Consider the following 18,662-nt stretch of genomic DNA (forward strand, 5'->3'; position numbering starts at 1 on the left):
GTTACAGGGTTATGGACCATAGCAGCAACGTTGGCCACAAATCATAGCTGGCACCGTTATAAGAACATAGACCACGGCTGCCGCCATTATGGAGCCAAAGTCAGTGGCTGCTAATGTAATAGGGCCACATGCCATGGCGGCCAATATTCTGACTCTGGCTGGAAACGTTATAGGACTATAGACCATGACTGGCAGAGTTATAACATTGGCAGCCATGGCATGTGGCCCCATAACATGGACTTTGGCTCCATAATGGTGGTGGCCATTTCTCATCATGGTGGCAGCTATGGTCTATGTTCTCATAACGGTGCCAGCTATGGTTTGTGGCCTCATAACATTGCTGCTATGGTCCGTAACCCTGTAACTGTGCCAGCCATGGTGAAAAGCCCCATAACCTTTCCAGCCAGAGTCATAACATTGGCGGCCATGGCATGTGGGCGTGGACTTTGGCTCCATAATGGTGTCAGAGATGGTTTGTGGCCCCATTGCTGTGCCATTCATTATCGCTGCACTACAAACGTGCCAGCTGCAGTAACCTTCCCTCATAAGAATGCCCCCATATCACTGCAAACCACAGTGCCCCCATAACACAGCCAGCTACCATCCCCCTATAAAGTGTTGACTACTTATCAATTGACTATGAATGACTGTGTTGTATGTCTACATGAAAAGGCATCACTAGCTGCCATCCACAGCACATCTGCTATACTGTATTTAGATATATATATATATATATATATATATATATATATATATATATATATATACACACACACAACGCCAGCAGATTAATGTGCAGCTTGACCTCAGTTATGGCCAACCTTACTCCACCTAATCGATAAACCTCCCTGGATATGGGGGGGCCATCAATAACCATAAATTCTATAACTGAATTATGGCCATACTGGAAATGTAATTTTAATTAGTGATGCTAAACTGTTTGTGATGTCATTGTGCTGAGCATCATGACATCACAAGCTCTAGCTCAAAGCCATTTTCAGTCCCCTTGGTCACTGCATGGGTTAAATGGCTGAATGCGTGTCTAGCATTCTTGCATCTCTCTTCTGTGCCTGGGAAAGAAGCGCAACAACCAATATGGCTACCACACTGCTTTCCTGGAGTCCTGGGGTTGTATTTACTGATGTAATGGTAGTAGTCGTACTTTAAAGAGTACCTTTCATGGTCTTGTTAAATGTTATAATCCTCCCAGTTCACTGCCCCCATCATGATAAACCACCCCCTACCTTTTATTTTTATAATTTTTTTTGTTTTTTTACCTTGATATTTCTCTGTATTTTCTCTCTGTCAGATTCAGAGACTGGGAAGGGGCATTCCCCAGTAGGCGTGACATCATCTGAAGCCAGACAGGGGAGAACCTCCTCCCTTACTGATACACACAGCCCAGAGCAGTTCAGTGTAAGATGGGCTATGATTGGCTAAGGCTGCACACACACCCCTCAGCACTCCAGACTGCATTTCCTGATTTTGGACTTCTGCCAGACCAGCAGGAGTCCAAAGTCTGTGCAAGAGATGGGGGGGAATGTGCTCTGGACAAGTAGGGAGACACCTAGTGGCAGCTTTTTTAAACACAAATTTAAAAACTTAATTTTTTTTATCAAAGTACATTAGAAAGATTTTGTATTTACCATTAAAAAAGTGCAATAGCAAAAATTGGCTTTAATGAGAGTGCCCATTTAAGCAATACATTCTTTCAGTAAATCGTGACAATAACTGCTGGATCCACCCATCTGTCAGCGCCCCCTACTGGTCCAGTGCAGGAGAACACAATGGGCAATACATACAGTATTTGGTATGTTTACATGTTGTGGCTCGAGGTTAGATACACGCAGTAAAAGCTTAGTGGAAAATTCAGCTCTGCTACATCTTATTAGTTGCTTTCGGGAAAAGCATTTGCCTCTGTGATAAACACCAACTTGTTGATCTGTCAATATCCTAAAAACTCAGTTACCCTAATCTGGGAAAACTGGGTGAAAATCAATATGGCAGCTATTAGAGCTTTTCGCCCAACGTTTCCCAGGATCCATAAGAATTGTTCAGTTATAACAGCCATGTAAATCATTGCCATTTAGGTGTTTGGGAAAGTTGGGTGACAAACTTTGTGGCTTTATAGCAGCTTTCCCTAAACAGAGACAACTAAAGAAGTGGTCTCTAAAATGTGAATCTCCAGATGTTGCAAAACTACAACTCCCAGCAAGCCCGGACAGCCGTTGGCTGTCCGGGCTTGCTGGGAGTTGTAGTTTTGCAACATCTGGAGGTCCACAGTTTGGAGACCACTGAAGTAAAGGATAATTTTTTTTGCTCCTTGAACGAAGACGACTTAAGGACTTGTATTTACTGTGGATTTTCGTATTTCTCTTGGCAGTCATAGACCTTCCCTGTTATTGGTTGGCACTGGCATATTGTACATAATCTGCTTTTTAACCTGTAGCTGTGCCCGTGTATTTTGTTATGACCGATTAGGTGCCCCCATCCTGTCTGCAAGCAGGGAAGCCAGTGGGCATTTTGTACATTATTGGGATAATCTGTGCCCATTGACGCTGCGCCTTGTGGGAGTGAGGATGAGAGGATTACAGATTAGGCAGCGGTGGAGTACCTAATAGGCGACCTGTAATATTTACTAAATGCACTGTGAATGTGGAATGGGTTAACTATGGAATATTGCCCAGATAGTGGTGGGATCTGAGACATCCCCTTTAAAGGGGTACTCCGGTGGAAAACGTGTTTTTTTTGTTTTTTTTTTAAATCAACTGGTGCCAGAAAGTTAAACAGATTTGTAAATGACTTCTATTAAAAATTCTTAATCCTTCCATTACTTATTAGCTGCTGAATACTACAGAGGAAATTCTTTTCTTTTTGGAACACAGAGCTGTCTGCTGACATCATGACCACAGTGCTCTCTGCTGACACCTCTGTTCATTTTAAGAGTAGGAGAAAATCCCCATAGCAAACATATGCTGCTCTGGACCGTTCCTAAAATGGACAGAGGTGTCAGCAGAGAGCACTGTGCTCGTGATGTCAGCAGAGAGCTCTGTGTTCCAAAAAAGAAAAGAATTTCCTCTGTAGTATTCAGCAGCTAATAAGTACTGGAAGGATTAAGATTTTTTAATAGAAGTAATTTACAAATCTGTTTAACTTTCTGGCACCAGTTGATTTAAAAAAAAAAATACATTCCACCGGCGTACCCCTTTAAATGAGCTGCAGTAATCAGTTGTTTGCCACAGGTCTGACTTCTGATATGCCATCAGTACATATTAAAACTCACACTTAACATTTATACACTAATTAGGAGAGTACCCGGCGTTGCCCGCTCTTCCTACTCAAACCTTGTGGGAAAGAAAAAGCAACAATGATGCTCCCCTTCTCATATCCTGTCCATCTATTCCTTTCTCCTATCCCGTCCTTATCTTCCGTCCTCCTATCCCATCCTCATATCTTGTCTTCATATCTAGACCTCTTATCCTGTCCGCCTATTCCGACTTCCTATTCCTTCCTCCTATCCCATCCCCTGCACCATTATCTGTACTTTCCTGCTGGACAATTGGCAGGATGTTTAAAAGTCCTGGGCAATCTCTGCAGCCTTAGAGTAGATTTGCAAGTTTTGCTGAAACATACAGACAGACATAGATAGATGTATACATACATACACACACACACACACTGACATACACACACTGAGTTTTATACAGTGGGGCAAAAAAGTATTTAGTCAGCCACCAATTGTGCAAGTTCTCCCACTTAAAAAGATGAGAGAGGCCTGTAATTTTCATCATAGGTATACCTCAATTATGAGAGACAGAATGAGAAAAAAAATCCATAAAATCACATTGTCTGATTTTTAAAGAATTTATTTGCAAATTATGGTGGAAATAAGTATTTGGTCAATAACAAAAGTTCATCTCAATACTTTGTTATATACCCTTTGTTGGCAATGACAGAGGTCAAATGTTTCCTGTAAGTCTTCACAAGGTTTTCACACACTGTTGCTGGTATTTTGGCCCATTCCTCCATGCAGATCTCCTCTAGAGTTGTGATGTTTTGGAGCTGTTGCTGGGCAACACAGACTTTCAACTCCCTCCAAAGGTTTTCTATGGGGTTGAGATCTGGAGACTGGCTTGGCCACTCCAGGACCTTGAAATGCTTCTTACAAAGCCACTTCTTCATTGCCTGGGCGGTGTGTTTGGGATCATTATCATGCTGATGGTAGCCTTTGTTACTTTGGTCCTAGCTCTCTTCAGGTCATTCACTAGGTCCCCCATGTGGTTCTGGGATCTTTGCTCACTGTTCTTGTGATCAGTTTGACACCACGGGGTGAGATCTTGCATGGAGCCCCAGATCGAGGGAGATCATCAGTGATCTTGTATGTCTTCCATTTCCTAATAATTGCTCCCACTGTTGATTTCTTCACACCAAGCTGCTTGCCTATTGCAGATTCAGTCTTCCCAACCTGGTATAGGTCTACAATTTTGTTTCTGATGTCCTTCGACAGCTCTTTGGTCTTGGCCATCGTGGAGTTTGGAGTGTGACTGTTTGAGGTTGTGGACAGGTGTCTTTTATACTGATAACAAGTTCAAACAGGAGCCATTAATACAGGTAACGAGTGGAGGACAAAGGAAACTCTTAAAGAAGAAGTTATAGCTCTGTGAGAGCCAGAAATCTTGCTTGTTTGTAGGTGACCAAATACTTATTTTCCACCATAATTTGCAAATAAATTCTTTAAAAATCAGACAATGTGATTTTATGGATTTTTTTTCTCATTATGTCTCTCATAGTTGAGGTATACCTATGATGAAAATTACAGGCCTCTCTCATCTTTTTAAGTGGGAGAACTTGCACAATTGGTGTCTGACTACTTTTCCCCCCACTGTATGTAGATATAGTCTACAAAATAGTCATCTTACATACAGCTCTTAGCTGATCCCTATATAGACTAAGTATGATTTTATACTATCACACAATCTTTCCAAGTCTCCTTAATCTGTCTTGTTAAGCAGAGATACATTAACATTTGGAGTAAAGAATAGACTGTATGAACCCAAAATATCCACACCAAAAAGCCAAGGCACAAAAGGGACATGGTTACATAAACCCTGCCCAACAGTGGCTTTTGTGGGCCATTCCCATGTGTTTTGGGGCATTCCCAGGCAGTCTCCAGATCAGGACTTTAACAGATGTTGCATAAACATATAGCACGGGTGAATATAAGAAATTTTGCAGTGTATCTGATCAGGCTCCCTCTCCTAAATTTATCACATATTCAAAAAAAACAGAGAAAGATGAACTAGCAGCTCACAGAGGGATCAGATTCCATGCTGCCAATAAATGTCTATGAAGAGGGGAGGCAGAAATAGGTGGAGGGGGGATGGGGGGGGAGTGACTAGAGAGACAGAGACTACATGAGCCTATGAGTGACTATTAGATCTCACACCAATGCTTGAATCTCAGCTTACACTGCTCACTACTGCTATATAATGTCCTACATGCTGCTGCTGTTTCTGGGGGTGTGCTATAGAGATATAGGAGAGCAGGATTCCCTCATCTGTATGTGTACATTGTATAGGAGACATCATAGCAGCTAGTCTTCGCTGACTAGCTCAGTGACATCTGAAATTTAGAGATTAGGTTTGTAGGGCAGATTCTGGTAAAAATAACATATATAAGCTTTATAATAGCCATAAATAGTGCTGCTGTTCACGTATACACATAGGACTGCTTATCCTGAAAAGTTACCTGGAAGTACAGGTGATCTTTAAATATCCCAATGACAGAGGCAAACTCCTATTTATAGCATCTAATCCCTGGGTACCTTAAAGGGGTACTTTTGTGGAAAGCTATTTATTTCAATTACCTGGTGCCAGAAAGTTAAACAGATGTGTACATTTATTCTATTAAAAAAAAAATGTAATCCTTCCAGTACTTATCAGCTGCTGTATGCTCCACAGGTAGTTGTGAATTTTTTTTTCAGTCTAACCACAGTACTCTCTGCTGACACCTCTGTCCATGTCAGGAACTGTCCAGAGCAGGAGCAAATCCACATAACAAACCTATCCTGCTCTGGATAGTTCCTGATACAGACAGAGGTGTCAGCAGAGAGCACTGTGGTCAGACTGGAAAAAAAATCACAACTTCCTGTGGCGCATACAGCAGCTGATAAATACTGGAAGGATTAAGATATTTAAATAGAAATAATTTATACATCTGTTTAACTTTTTGGCACCAGTTGATTAAAAAAAAATTCCACCGGAGTACCCCTGTAAGTGCCAACAACCCCCTTCACTAAGCATTACTATGTCTGCAAGGGAACCTATATGTAGAATGGCCAGTCCTTGGTATTAACCAGGACACTGACATGACCGCTTTTGTTAAGAGTGTCTGATAGCATTCACCTGCAGTGTATAAAGTGGGCAAACACCCAGGAGTGCCCAATAAGCTGTGTGTGCCAGGACTGTTGCAATGCTTCTTTCCATTTTAGATTTAGAAGGGTCTTTTGACATTAAGAAGATCATAGCTAGGACCCCCCAGTGATCTGCTGTTATCTGTAGGGCAATGCAGCAGCATGAGTTCACTTTCCCTGCAGTGACCCCACCTGGGGATTTTAGGAATTACACTGTTTCTATTAAAATCAACGAATGGTCTGTGTAACCACTGGCACATCAGGTCCTCCAGACCCCTTTCTGTAGCTATCCTGACCAATTGATGAGAGTCCCAAATGCGATCCTAAATTCTATAAGGTTGGGCTCACCTGTATTCTGGTCAGTATTCAGTCCTTGCTCAGTATTTTTAGCCAAAACCAGGAGTAAAACCAACACAGAGAAAAACTATAATGGAAAGACTTGCACCTTCTTCAAAATGAGGAGCACATGCTAAACGAAATACTATATTTGAACCCAGGTTATCTTAAAGGGGTTCTCCACTGCCCTGCCTTCCGGAGCTCCACTCGCAGCGTCTGGAAGTTTATTACTCTGAACGCTGTGTGCGGGCTTCCGTGTTCGAAGCCGCCCCCTCGTGACATCACGCCCGCCCCCTCGTGACGTCACGCCCGCCCCCTCAACGAAAGTCTATGGGAAGGGGGCGTGACAGCGGTCGCCCCCCTTCCCATAGACTTTCATTGAGGGGGGGCGGCCTCGTACACGGAAGCCCGCACACAGCGTTCAGAGAAATAAACTTCCGGACGCTGCGAGCGGAGCTCCGGAAGGCAGGGCAGTGGAGAACCCCTTTAAATGAGTTTTCTAACTAAAAGGCTCAATGATGCCTTCAGAGGCTCCGACATAGGCAGTAGCCACCATTGTATGTGCATTAGACCACAACTTCTACCCAGAATCTTATTGGGACAGCTCAAATCGCAGGAGGGTGGCAGGGTTGCCAGCTGCCGCAGTGACACGGTAGGTCTCAGACCTTAATAAGGCTGGGTTCACACCACGTTTTTACAGTTCCGTATCAGGTTTTGGATGAAAAACTGATTCCTCCAAACCTGACTAAACTCTATCAAAACGTGTGTACAAATTTTAATCCGTATACGGTTTGAAAAATGATGTCCGGTTGCATCCGTTTTTTAAGAAAAAAAAAACTTATATCTTTTTAACTTTTCACTCCATTATGAATAAAGTTTCACTTGTTTGATTGAAATTTCAAGAAAAAAAACTGTGCAAAGTCAAAAACTGTTTGGTGCAAACCGGATGGAACCGTACGCACATACAGTTCTGTACGGTTCCCGTTGACTCCCATGTTAAAAAAATATATATATATACGGTTTCCATATGGTTTTTCACCCGGACTTAAAACCATGGTAGGCTACGGTTTTGGGGACGGGGAAAAAAAACGGACAAAACCGTACAAGAAGCAAAATGGATGCAACCGGATGCATAGTTTGGTATACGCTTTTCAATGGAGAGTCAATGCATACGGTTTTCAATACGGTTTTCAAATTGAAAACGTATACGGGAACTGTATTGCAAAAACGTGGTGTGAACCCGCCTTAATAGAGATCAGTTTTGACAGCTCAAGCCAGTTTTTCCCAACCTGTGTGCCTCCAGTTTTGCAACAGCTGGAGGCACGCCGGTTGGGAAACACTGGCTTAAGCCCTTTCTACAGCAATGCAGCCCAGTTGTGATGCTAAAAAACCCAAAAACCAAATTTTCCAAACTCCAGACAAATGTGTCTATTTTGAATCCCTCCTCCCCTGCATTATACATATATATATATATAATACTAATAGTACAATGCAGGAGTCGGTCCCAGGTATTTCCTTGACCTGGACGGTAATGACCTGATGTGAAGAATAACAGTATACAGTTTCCATACTGTTTTTCACCCGGACTAAAAACCGTGGTTTTGGGTACGGGGAAAAAAACGAACAAAACCGTACAAGACGCAAAACTGATGCAACCAACTGGATGCATTGTTTGTCATACGGTTTTCAATGGGGAGTCAATGCATACGGTTTTCAATACGTTTCCGTGCGGTTTTCACATTGAAAACGTATACGGGAACTGTATTGCAAAAACGTGGTGTGAACCCGGCCTTATAGAGATGAGTTTTAACCCCCTTTTCTAACTTTTGACAGCTCAAGCCAGTGTTTCCCAACCGGCGTGCCTCCAGCTGTTGCAAAACTACAATTCCCAGCATACTCGGACAGCCAACGGCTGTCTAGACTGGGTGTTTCCCTAGACAGGTGTCATCAGAGAGCACTTAGACAGAAAAGAACAACTCAACTTCATCAGCTCATAAGTACTGAAAGGATTAAGATTTTTTAATAGAAGTAATTTACAAATCTGTTTAACTTTCTGGAGACGGTTGACATATATAAAAAAAAAGTTTTTTCCTGGATAACCCCTTTACGCCAGTGTTTCCCAACCGGCGTGCCGCCAGCTGTTGCAAAACTACAATTCCCAGCATACTCGGACAGCCAACGGCTGTCTAGACTGGGCGGTTCCCGAGACACGTGTCATCAGAGAGCACTTAGACAGAAGAGAACAACTCCACTTCATCAGCTCATAAGTACTGAAAGGATTAAGATTTTTTAATAGAAGTCATTTACAAATCTGTTTAACTTTCTGTAGCCAGTTGATTTATAAAAAAAAAAAGTTTTTTTCCTGGATAACCCCTTTAAGCCAGAGTTTCCCAACTGGCATGCCTCCAGCTGTTGCAAAACTACAACTCCCAGCATGCTCGGACAGCCAACGGCTGTCCGAGCATGCTGGGAGTTGTAGTTTTGCAACAGCTGGAGGCACGCCGGTTGGGAAACACTGGCTTTTAAGCCCTTTCTACAGCAATGCAGCCCAGTTGTGATGCTAAAAAACCCAAATACCAAATTTTCCGGACTCCAGACTAAACAAATGTGTCTATTTTGAATCCCTCCTCCCTGCATTATATATAATACTAATAGTACAATGCAGGAGTCGGTCCCAGGTATTTCCCCGACCTGGACGGTAATGACCTGATGTGAAGAATAACAGTATACGGTTTCCATACTGTTTTTCACCCGGACCAAAAACCGTGGTTTTGGGTATGGGGTAAAAAAAAAAAAACGGACAAAACCGTACAAGACACAAAACGGATGCGACCGGATGCATTGTTTATCATACGGTTTTCACATTGAAAATGTATACGGGAACTGTATTGCAAAAAAACGTGGTGTGAACCCGCCCTAATAGAGATGAGTTTTAACCCCCTTTTCTAACTTTTGACAGCTCAAGCCAGTGTTTCCCAACCGGCGTGCCTCCAGCTGTTGCAAAACTGCAACTCCGAGCATGCTGGGAGTTGTAGTTTTGCAACAGCTGGAGGCACGCCGGTTGGGAAACACTGGCTTTTAAGCCCTTTCTACAGCAATGCAGCCCAGTTGTGATGCTAAAAACCCCAAAAACCAAATTTTCCAAACTCCAGACTGAACAAATGTGTCTATTTTGAATCCCTCCTCCCCTGCATTATACATATATATGATACTAATAATACAATGCAGGAGTCGGTCCCAGGTATTTCCCCGACCTGGACGGTAATGACCTGATGTGAAGAATAACAGTGAGGATTGATGCCTCCCCTCCCTCCCTTAAATTGTTATTGCAGATAAACCTCCCAGCTTTCCCCTTGTGTCTGGAATCCTGCTGCAGACCAGATGTCAGGCTGTAGGGACGACACATCCTAACACAAAACTCCCACTCCTGAAAAAGTAGCAAGAAGAGCAATGGGGGGGGTAAATATGGCAAACTGCACACTGTAATAATTGCCTAAAGTCCTGGACTGTCTCCAGCAATCGCTCCCTCTCTCCGCCTGCAGGAGTTAAACGTGGTGGCTACCAGCCCTGCAGACTGTTTGGAATAGTTTAAATGCTTTGACACTCTGGACTGGATGGCAGGAGAAGCAGTTTACAGTGCAATTCATATGCAAAACTGCACTATAAATTTCCAACCTGTCTGTGTTGCTGTGGCACCACTAAGCACTCCATCAGCATACAGTACAGTAATCCTGCCATCTTTGTTTGCATTGCAGTGACTCATCAGAAGTCTGTCTTGTACCAACACTGAAAGCATTATTCTGGCACTGATCTTCCTCTGTTTTTTAAAGCTTCAGCCCAGAACTGGCATTTACTCGGAGTCTCTAATCAAAGGACTCTATTCATTGCGGAGAGCAAGCTGAATGTTAATCTGCATCCGGCCAATTCATTGACATGCTATGTACTGCTGGGGACATTTTTGACTTGCTAAAACCTTGAGACAGAGTTTTTGTCTTTTTTGTTTTTGGTTTTTTTTTTTTGTCTTTTCTTTCCGTCACCCTCTAATGCTCATCTATATATTTTTTTCTCTTTCTTTTTCCCCTCCCCGGGGCGCTTTTTTATTTTATTTAGTACCGTATATATTTTATTTTTTTTTAGTTGCGGGACACGCAAGGAGGAGGCTCTCTACCCCGACGTCGGGATACTTGGGACCAGTTTTGGAATTTTAAGGTACGTTCTCGGCTTCGGCGGACGAGGCGAAGTTCCCTGTTCTACCCCAAGGTTTGTTCTTTATGTGTATATTCTGCAGACATAAGAAAATGGGACATACTCCCCCCCCCCCCCCCTTCTTACACACCCCACCACCACCACCACCTCCTCCTCCTCTTGCCTGTCTGTCTAGTGTCTCTATTCTCTCACACTGTCTATTTGCTGCTCATCTACTCGGGGACACAATAGTTTGATTCTTGCCCCCACTGGAAAAGAATATGTTGGGCTATTTCATGGATCTATTAGCATTTGATCACTCGCGCCTGAAGTGTTAATGCCGAGAAGAGGGGGCGCAGCTGGTGCCCATGCAGGTGCCCGTCGACCCTGGCTCTTGACTCTGTACTGGTGGTCAGTATGCAAGAACGGGTTTTCCTTTTTCCTTTTTATTTTCTTTTTTTTTTATGGCAGTCAATATTTCGGCTGGCTAAGTCTTTGGGATTAGTGGAGGGTAGCGCTCACTCCCGCTCTCAAATGCAGCAAAAGGCAAATCTTATTACAGCACAAGTGGTTGGGCTATTGTCCTGATTTAGCCTGCTGTGAGGTAATTTGATGCAATACCATAACACAGTCTGGGGATACTGGAGTTGTTTTCAGTGTAAGATATTAAAGGCTCTATGTGAGCTGCATCGCCTTAGATCCAGACACTGTCGGGCAGGAGAGGAAGGAGAGGGGGGGGGGGGGGGGGGATGCATTAATGGGCTCATGTCTGACTTGAAAAAGCATCCTTGCACTTTTGTCAACTCTCCTTTTATAAAAATCTTCACAAAGTCGACATCATAGGAGTCTCCAGACAGAAGTACAGAGGTGCTCGTCGCTCCGTGCCCCCCCCCCCTCACACCACCCTATGGGTATTAAAAATTTAGAATCCTCTGTTCGCACTGCAGCATGTTCTATAGGATGTAATGCCCACTCAGATCATTTCGGAGGCAGCAGTGCCACATAATTCGACACATTCAACCGGAGCGTGTTTTTTATTTTTTGCTGTCGGCGTTCGCCCGTCACTGCCAGCTCAAACCGGACATGTTTCCATCCCAAATACTTAAAAAACAGGTCAGTTTGTTTTGTCGCCGAGATCCTAAAATCTTACCGGACTGGAAGGGGGGGTCTAACGGCAGAGACGATCTGCAGCGTGTAAGTAGAAGACCACTGCATGCGAGCACAGCCCAACCGCCAGACCTGTTTCTGTCTCCCTGTGACATCTCCATTGTTCATTTTATTCCTCCACGTTACTTGAGATCATTAACCCCTTCTGTGCACCCGGAGGACCTAGCAACGCACGTTCTCCTCCGTTGGCTTTGAGAGGAAGGGCAGAAAAAAAAAACCTGGGTTGGCTGGCTGGCGGCGGCGGCAGCTGGAAGAAAGCACATTGCTAGCTCTGGTCTATGAATCAAAAGTTTACTTGTTATGCAAATGTTTTATAAGGATGCCAGTGAGAGGGATGAAGGGATTTTACACGTCGTGGAGATCAAAAGGCTCGGGCGGAAGAGTCCTGGGGACCGCAGTGCATTGTCCTGTATATCTGTGTTTTCCAAACAGCGTGCCTCCGGCTGTTGCAAAACTGCAACTCCCGGCATGCCCGGACAGCCGAAGGCTGTCCGGGCATGCTGGGAGTTGTAGTTTTGCTACAGCTGAGGACACACTTTTTGGAAAACACTACTTTATATACATGGTTCTGATATGTGTTTGTATGTAGTCATGGCATGGCTTTACTTCACCTGGGGCAAAGCTTTAGTTCTGCCCCCAGCACCGTGCCCAGGGCATATGCCCCCATTGACCCTCCCCTAGCTACATCCTTGTTGTATGTATGTAATGTTCTATATATGTAGGTGTGTGGATGTATGCTATGTGATATATATATATATATATATATATATATATATATATATATATACACACATACAGCATATTCATATATATTGTATATACTGTATGTGTATTCATGTATACTTGTGCATGTATGCTGTATATATAAATCTATGTTAATACTCTTTGTGTATTCATCTATTATATGCATTTCCCATCATAAATATACCACCCTACTCCGTAGCACAGCACCCAGAATGCACGCATATACGTTCCTTAGGTCAATGGGGCTCATCATCTAATCTTCCTATCTCAAACACCCTATAGTAAGATTTATAGGAGTGTTGGAGGAATCTGGAGACCCCCAGAGGAAACCCATGCAACATGGGGAAAAACACGCAGGGTCCTGCAAATTTTGCCCCTGGTCAGTTTTAAGCCCAAATGGGTAGCATACACTGCTATAGACACTGCTGTATGGCAGCTTAATAGCAAAATCAGGAATTCCCTAACCTCTGAGAAGTTATCTTGATTAGTTTGGCACCTTTACTGCACGAGATTAGAACTTCCCAATGTGGTGCCCGTTTTCAGTAGTCATACCTTTCCAATTGTCCACAAGGCTTCCGAAGATGACTGACATGTGGAGACATATCATTTTAAAGAAATTTCTTAATTTGGATATAACGTGACCCCCCCCCCCCCCCCCCCCCTTCTCCCGGAGAACCTGCAATGAAGTGAGGACAGAACATCGGCAGAATTTAACTTTAATCCACTGGAGACTAAAATATGCCTTTCATTTGTGGTTTGTGACTCCATTATGGTGAATTATTGTAGAGTAAACAAATATACCTGCCCGTTGCTTTATAGTAAATGGTGTGTTGGTCATCGTAGGAGGCGAATGTGCTTTCCGATTTCTCCCTCCTAATCCCCCTATTATTATGCATGCTATTTTTTAGACGTAGGCCCTTTAAAAAAAAAACTTCATTTGTGTTCTAGTTGTACATATTGACACGAAAAGTTCAACTATATATATATATATATATATATATATATATATATATATATAGTTATAGCTCAAAAGTTGACAATGCGTCACGTATGTATCTAAATATACGGAAGATTGTGACAAACAAAAAGTGTCTGTTCTCTTCTGTCCCTAGTCTCTGTGGGCTCAGTCTAATTTCCTTAGCTCAGACGCGCACATATATATATATATATATATATATATATATATACACAGGCTCGGGCCAATTTCACAGGAGGACAATTAACCTACCAGTAATTGCGCAAATGAGGAGGCGAGAGCGCTTTTTTAGCAGTCAACGCCAATGCCGTATTTACTGCAGTAAAATCAGTTTTTCCTTTAGTCTAGACGAGTGTTTCCCAAGCAGAGTGCCTCCAATTGTTGCAAAACTACAACTCCCAGCATGCCCAGACAGCCAAAGGTTTTGCAACAGCTGGAGACACACTGTTTGGAAAACACTGCTTTATACTTGTGATTCTAACGTGTGTTTGTATGTAGTCATGGCAAAGATACAGTCCCCCACCCCACCCCCCCCGCAAAAAACAAACACTTCACCCAGTGCATGTGCCCCCATTAGCCCTCCCCTAGCTACATCCTCAATATATGTATGTAATATATGTGTTGTGTATATGTGTGGGTGTGCCTGTATTTCATACACATCATATTCCGTAGCACTGCATTTAGAATGCACCCATATCCGTTCCTAAAGGCCAATAATTCATTATCCGGGCATGCTGGGAGTTGTAGTTTCTCAACAGCCGGAGGCACCCTGGTTGATTAAACACTGGTGTAGACTAATCATTGCAAAATCCACGTAAAGTAAGATAGTATAGAAAGAGTCGCTAACCATATCCAATCTACGCTTGCCACGCAGGTCAATAAATTTGATACTTATGAACAAAGTCCGTAAACATCCGTGCCGCCGCGACGCAACCCTACATCCTACCTGCTCCGCTACTATCTGTCCGACGATACTTTTTTAAAATTTTATTAGATTGTGTAACTTTAAAAAAAAAAAAGATTGTGTAACGAAAAAAGTTTGATCACCATGGTTACCGAACTACATAACATGACGATAAAAGTGCGAAATCTGGATACATTGTTTAAGATATATTTGTCGCTTTAAAAGCTGATCTGCTACCAGCCCACCCCCCCTCCCTCTCTTCCCCTTTGCCAGCATGATGCATGGCACTTCCCTGTCTGCGTCGGGATTAAGTTGTGGTGATGTTTTTGTTCGGATGATCTTTCCACCGTGCTCCCTCTTAGTCGTCGCTGGCAAGATGAAATGAGTCAGCGCTGAGTCGATGAGTGTTAACATAAGTTGCAAATCCACAACATATTGCCATGTGTGAGGCGTAATAACGAGACGGAACGATTTAGAGGCTTTTCGTGTGAACTTGGGCTTTCGACTGCGTTCCATGCCAGCACACATAATAATTCTCCATCTGCTCCGCGAGGAAGTATGGAGCTTCAAGATTCTAGTTGGGGACGTTGGGGAAAGTTCATCCTTTTTTTAATTTTTTTATTAATTAATTAATTTATTGTTTAAAGGGGTAATCCGGCGCTAAGACATCTTATCCCCTATCCAAAGGATAGGGGATAAGATGCCTGATCGCGGGGGTCCCGCCGCTGGGGACCCCCGTGATCTTCCACGCCGCACCCCGTTAGAATCAGCCCCCGGAGCGTGCTCGCTCCGGGTCTGATTACTAGCGATCACGGGGACGGAGCATAGTGACATCACGCTCCGCCCCCTCAATGCAAGCCTATGGGAGGGGGCGTGACAGCGGCGGGACCCCCGCGATCAGGCATCTTATCCCCTATCCTTTGGATAGGGGATAAGATGTCTTAGCGCCGGGGTACCCCTTTAAAGGATTTTGACTAGATAAGCCGTGATCAGTCTATATCTTTGCAGCAGCGTCGAAATAAATTTGAGTGGGCCGTGTCACTTTGCATGTGTGTTTTGTGACCAGGAAAGGGTGTATCCACCTTCTTCTTGACAGTCTAGGGCCAGGATCTCCAACCTGTGTCTTTCCAGCTGTTGCAAAACTACAACTTCCAGCATGCCCTGACAGCCTGCGGCTGTCAGGGCATGCTGGAAGTTGTAGTTTTGCATCGGCCACAGAGCCAAAGGTTGTAGCATTCCACAAGTTGGGAACTACTTGGGAATCATCAGGTTCCTCAGAGATACTTAGTAGTAGACTCCGGTGCAAAACTTTTTTTTTTTTTTAAATCAACTGGTGCCAGAAAGTTTAACAGATTTGTAAATCACTTCTATTAAAAAAAATCTTTACCCTTCCTGTACTTTTTAGCGGATGTATGCTACAGAGGAAATTCTTTTCCTTTTGAATTTCTTTTTTAACTTGTCCACAGTGCTCTCTGCTGACACCTGATGCCTGTATCAGGAACTGTCCAGAGCAGCATAGGTTTGCTATGGGGATTTTCTCCTGCTCTGGACAGTTCCTGATAAGGGCATCAGGTGTCAGCAGAGAGCACTGTGGACAAGACAAAAAAAAAATATTCAAAAACAAAAGAATTTCCTCTGTAGCATACAGCTGCTAAAAATTACTGGAAGGGTAAAGATTTTTTAATAGAAGTAATTTACGAATCTGTTTAACTTTCTGGCACCAGTTGATTTAAAAAAAAAAAATTTTTTCCACCGGAGTACCCCTTTTAAGGTTTGGTCGTTGCATTAGATGTCATTCTAATGCGCTATTTGTTGCCGTTCATTTCATGCTTGAAATTTTTTATATATTAATGTTCTAATTGCTTTGGATCTAGAAGTCCCAGAAACTCTTGGCCTTTAGAACATGGCAGAGCATGGCTGTAGAGCTGCATGTTATAGCCGTTTTTATTAGGAAACTATGAATAGGCTCTTCTTGAGAATGTAAAGGGTTATTCCTGTAAAAGACAATTTTTTTTCATATCAACTGGCTCCAGAAAGTTAAACAGATTTGTAAATTACTTCAAACTTGTAAATTAAAAAATCTTAATCCTACCAGTACTTATCAGCTGCTGAAGTGAAGTTGTTCTTTTCTGTCTGACCACAGTGCTCTTCTGACACCTCTGTCTGTCTCAGGAACTGACCAGAGCAGGAGAGGTTTGCTATGGGGATTTGCTCCTGCTCTGGACAGTTCCTGAGACAGACAGAGGTGTCAGCAGAGAGCACTGTGGTCAGACAGAAAAGAACAACTCAACTTCAGCAGCTGATAAGTACTGGTAGGATTAAGATTTTTTTTAATTAAGTAATTTAAAAATCTATTTAACTTTCTGGAGCCAGTTGATATGAAAAAAAAATTTAATAGTTTTTCACCGGAATACCCCTTTAAAGTCGCAGCCAATCTTTCCTGCAGGTCTGGTGGGCAGTGCTGTGAATTATAGAACTACAAACCCCAGCATATTTACATGTTTGGTGCAGCAGGCTTAAATGATGGGACTGGTTTGACTGGTCAGAGAAAGTTTGTTTTCATGCTGGGACTTGTAGTTCCTCAGCAACATGAGAACCCTAAGTTCCAATATACAGTGACCCCCCGACCTACGATGGCCCCGACATATGATCATTTCAACATACGATGGCCTCTCATGTTGAAGGCAGCATCAACATACGATGCTTTTGTATGTCGGGGCCATCGCATAAACGGCTATCCGGCAGCGCAGACTGCTTCAGCTGCCGCTGGATAGCCATTTACGGTGCCCCGTGTGGTCCGCTGACGATCACTTACCTGTCCTTAGGGCTCCGGGGCGTCCTCTTCGGGATCCCCTGCATCGTCAGCGTTCACCATCATCGTCATCACGCACGCCGTCCCGTCATCCAATAGGAGCGGCGTGCGTAGCGACGTGATGGCGGCGACGGAGAGCGAGGATGCCGGGGAAGCAGAGGCCTTGCCGGAGCGTCGGGGACACCACGAGGACGCGGCGACAGCGATGGAAGGCGACATCCAGGGCAGCGGTGACGGTCCGGAGCGGCGGGGACACATGAGTATAACCTCCTCTAACAGTGGTCTACAACCTGCGGACCTCCAGATGTTGCAAAACTACAACTCCCAGCATGCCCGGACAGCCGTTGGCTGTCCGGGCATGCTGGGTGTTGTAGTTTTGCAACATCTGGAGGTCCGCAGGTTGTAGACCACTGTCCTATACTTTACATTGCACGGATCCCTCAACATACGATGGTTTCAACAAACGATGGTCCATTTGGAACGGATTACCATCGTATGTTGAGGGACCACTGTACATTGTATGTGTTAGACTGGATGGATATGATGTAGGTTTTAGTCCCCACAAGATTAGTACCTTTTGTTAGAATGAATTCACACATGGCAGATTCTTGCGACTGTCCCATTCATCTAAATGGATCTGGAATCCACCCAAGCGTTTACCACGGAATCATTCACAGAAGCGATTTTTTTTTCAGTCGCAAATGCCACATGTAAATATACTCCTTTTATTTATGCCATCCAAATATTATTAAGCGTCAGATGACAAACTCCCCTCTGCTACGTCTGTATGAATGCTGCGCCTGACTGGTGTGAATGTACTCTGATCCCCGGTAATGTTGCATCTGTTGACACTCATGTCAAGTGTCCCCATTTGATCGTTATGATCTGTGGCGTCGTGTGACTTCTGCAGACTTTAGAACACTCTGTTACTAAAGCAAATTAATTGCTTAATGAGACGCTAATCACTTAAAGTCTGGGAATAAAATTAGGTTAAGATTGGGGTATGAATATTTACTTTTTAAATTCAAATGAGCATTTTTTTTTATGTTTGATTTTTAGCATACATTTTTTTATTTTGCATTATTATTGTATTTATTTGTTTTGTTTATTTACTTGTTTATTTATT

General features: G+C 43.4%; 1 protein-coding gene across 17 annotated transcripts in view; it reads left to right on the top strand.

The window, feature by feature from the left end:
* NACC2 (NACC family member 2) overlaps positions 1–18,662 on the top strand; it is a 184,021-nt gene that overhangs the window by 115,119 nt on the left and 50,240 nt on the right. For 6 of the 17 annotated variants that reach the window (XM_056541026.1, XM_056541012.1, XM_056541014.1 and 3 more), the window contains one exon: positions 10,886–10,957. The exons of 4 other annotated variants lie outside the window; for them this stretch is intronic. The gene's annotated coding sequence lies outside the window, so the exon portion shown is untranslated. Of the gene's footprint in view, positions 1–9,824; positions 9,990–10,103; positions 11,009–11,138; positions 11,345–11,712; positions 12,128–12,230; positions 12,375–18,662 lie in introns of those variants that run through there. 7 more of the 17 variants (XM_056541015.1, XM_056541018.1, XM_056541013.1 and 4 more) reach the window with 7 other exon arrangements.

Source organism: Hyla sarda, chromosome 9 (genome assembly GCF_029499605.1).
Source record: "Hyla sarda isolate aHylSar1 chromosome 9, aHylSar1.hap1, whole genome shotgun sequence".
Classification (NCBI taxonomy): Eukaryota; Metazoa; Chordata; class Amphibia; order Anura; family Hylidae; genus Hyla; species Hyla sarda.